Source organism: Solea solea, chromosome 15, assembly GCF_958295425.1.
Source record: "Solea solea chromosome 15, fSolSol10.1, whole genome shotgun sequence".
NCBI lineage: Eukaryota > Metazoa > Chordata > Actinopteri > Pleuronectiformes > Soleidae > Solea > Solea solea.
This window is the reverse complement of record NC_081148.1, coordinates 19,984,838-19,988,519: the sequence shown is the minus strand read 5'-3', so window position 1 is coordinate 19,988,519 and position 3,682 is coordinate 19,984,838.

Below are 3,682 nucleotides of genomic sequence, written 5' to 3'. Positions count from 1 at the left end.
GAAGACGTCCACTTTATTTGTCTAACTGGAGCTGCCAAGGCGTCATATTAGTTGCAGATAAACCTCTGAGTGCAAGGACTGTGGATTTCATCCTCTATCACTTAGTCTGAAAGAATGTATCTCAGTGAGGTCAGGGTGAGCAGAGGAATGAGGAGATCATGTAAAACGTATGTTGGTGTTTGTTTTGGGCTCAAAGGAACCTGACAATGAAATGTGTGAACTTATCCTTTATCTATAGCTGAAGTAGAATGTGAGGAAACCTCACTCCACCAGTGACCTTCTGAGGATTAAGTCCCTTGAATTATTTCCTGCCTCACCTTGACTTCAGGCCAATCAGAGCTCAGTGGGTAGATGTGGCCTCCATCGCTCCAGAATCTGCCGTGGTTTACAAGTTGCAACTTTTTATATATTTAAAAATTCCATTTGTGATAGTACCTGGTGCTTTTTTTTGGTTCCTGCTCTGGTGAGGTTCCAAGCGACAGACTGCCGGACACTGATTGGTCAGAGAGTGTCGATCGATCGTGAGCAGAATCACGACCCATCAAGTGTCATCAAGTATAGCTTCATTAAAAAAAAACAAATGCACATGGCCAGGAGAGGGGAAGGGAGGGGGAGGATGTACTCCAAAACTACAGGGGGAGCTCTGTAGAGAAAAAGGCGATAAAAGAAACACCCAGATATGAACCGGTCTGTGTTGAAGATGCAGCAGAACAACATTCACCGAAACATCTACTGCTCCGTGTTTAAACTCAGCGTCTAAATCCCCATAAAGATGAAACTTGAGTGCTGTTGTATTACACACAGGAAATAAACTCAAAATCACTTCATTGAGTAGTGCTGTTACTTGATGTTGTCCCTGGCATGTTTGCAGAAGAGGTTGGAGGTGTTTTAATGGCAAAATAAAGAAAAAGAGCGAGGGCACAAAGAGGTGAGAAGTGACTGGTTTATTGGATGGCATTTGAAATCAGGAACAACATAACGAGATGAGGTCACTTTGTTAGCACTGGCAAGAAAATAACGCCACATGAGAGTGGCACTGATGCAGGGGGGGGGGGGGGGGGGGCACGGCACATACATGCACGCCACTCAAGAAATCACCGAGCTAACACAAACATGCCCACGTCAAAAAAATCTCGTTTGCGTATGTAAATGGTGAACTCTGCCGGTATGCTGCGCTGCCTGGTCCACAGCATGTGGCCGCTGAACACGTGCCAGGCTGTAAACACTCTCTCTGCCTGGTGCCCGACCGCAGATGTCATTTCAGTCAGGCCTTCAGTCAAGCTGCAAAGTAAATCCTGGAGGTCCATACCTGTGTGATTACATTCGCTAATTATAGCTTGGTGCAGTAACTCTGAGATGACTAAACGAGACGGGTCCTCGGGGTGTTGTGTGAATGTAATTATATCCTGACAATTAATAGGCCCCTGTTCCTCAGAGAAGAGTTTGTTGTACGCTGACGGTGCCTGATGTGTTTTTAACTCGCCGGGAGGGGGGGTTGCCTTTGAATTATGACATAATTACAAGGGAAAACATGATATACACGGATGATGTTTATTCCCAGGTACAGTAACAGTGAAGCCCTTTAATGATACGAGCGGGGAAGGTTTATATTACCTGCAGAAACAGTCGTGTCTATCATTCGCTGTCGGGTCAAAAGAGCAAATACCTTGAACATGAACTGCACGTTTGTGAGAAAAAGAGCCCACTGAAGGTGGAAGATGAAAACATACTGCAAGAGAATGTTTTGCTTTTTAAGTCAAGAAAAAGTCATTTAAAGCTGCAGCGGGTAGAAGTTTCATCCACTGGTTAATAAATACTGGCTCCTCCTCAGTGTTGTAATGTAACAGAGTACAAATACTTTGTTACGTATCTGTACTTTACTTTGTTATTTATATTTCTAGCAACTTTTACATTTACTCCACTACACTCCCTCTAACTATCTTTGTTACTCGTTACTACCAAATACAATCATTATAGAGAGCTTTTCTAGTCTTGATGAGATGCTTCACGCTACAGTTTTGCCATTCACTCATTCACACATCTTTCATACCCATTCACACGCTGCAACATGGGCTAAAGCCAGGAATTGAACCCAACACAACTTCTACCAAAGTCATTTTCTAGTAAGATACTTTTACTTTTTCTTTTACTTTTATCCCTTTTAGGTATTTTATACAAGACGACCTGATTCTAGAGCACTTGAGGATCTTGCAAGGCTAGTTTTCCGCTAACAGACGGTAGATGGAGTCGAGACAGCCTCCAATCTCCCCACAACAAACCATTTAATCATCACCATGACTCTGAAGCTGAACCTTAATTCAAAATACAAATATTTCATAGACTATTTTCTAAAGTGAAGTAAAGCAAAGTAAAAAAAATAAATAAATATCAGGGCGTTGGCCTCAGAATTTATGTTGCAAAGTTAAGGCCTCTGAAGTTTTGGAAGCTCCGATTTGATAGAAAAGTCATGTTTGTTAAGGCCTCAAAGATACACACAGTGTATTTTTCTGCACATAGAAACAACTGTGTAAGCTGCCTCTTAGGTACACTGCATCCGTCTAATCACATTCTCTTTAATTAAGTTGCATCAGAGGCTTTCACACTGACTATAAAAGGGGAGATCAGTGGCCCACAAGCTGATCATCTTACAAAACATCCCCTCTCACAAAGACATCCACTCATACTTTTGGCCATATTTGACATTTGCCAATTGCGATAAATGAGTTTTTTTAGTGGAGCGGCACTCAAAAAATCTGACCTTACACAAGTTCAGACTATAAAAACAGCAAGAAACACAGAAGAGTTTATTGCATCACTGGGATACTGTAGAGAGGAGATGACAGAGGTTAACAAACATCCAAGTGACTGAACGTTCACAATTTTTCTTTCCCTCCTGTGTTCTTCAGCCAACTTAAGCTCGGGCTGTGACCTGCTAAATAAATCTAAGAGTGATTAATGCAACGTCAAGCTATATGCTGAGAAGAAGGTGAAAAGTGTTGCACCTACATTGAGACGTTTAGTGTTTGAGTCACAGAAAGAAAAAAAAAGTGGGTGAGCACCATTTTCTCCTGGGGGTTGAATCATGCATGTACAGCAAAAAAAACAACAAAAAAAAAAAAACAGGGCTTTACTGAGCAGGGAGTTGTGGATGGGGCCAGGGGAACAATGACACATCATGTATCATCTTACACGTCCCAGCGCTGCTCTGACTAAAGCTCTCGACAGCAGAATGATTGAGTAACAACTTACCATAAAACCACTCCCAACCAATTTCAGATCTAAACATGTGTGTGTGTGCTTTTGTGTGTGTGCACAGGCTCCACAGAGGTTTGTTCCTCTGCACACATTTGACTCAACATACTCTAAAACTATACATATACATATATATATGTATATGTATATATATATATGTATATGTATATGTATATATATATATATATATATGTACCCTCCAGGTTTGTTTAGATACAGTGTGATGCCCAGAGCACCACGTTCACCAAATTTATCATATTCAGATGAAATCACCCTCCCGTTCTCCCAAAAGCATGAGATGTGCAGCGGAGCGTTTCGTGCAGTCGCTGCATTTTCCATTACATTGTGCGTGAAGTCACAAAAACACAAACACAAACACAACATTTCTCACCCTAACTTTTCACCCAGTTACATAAAAACAGAGACAACG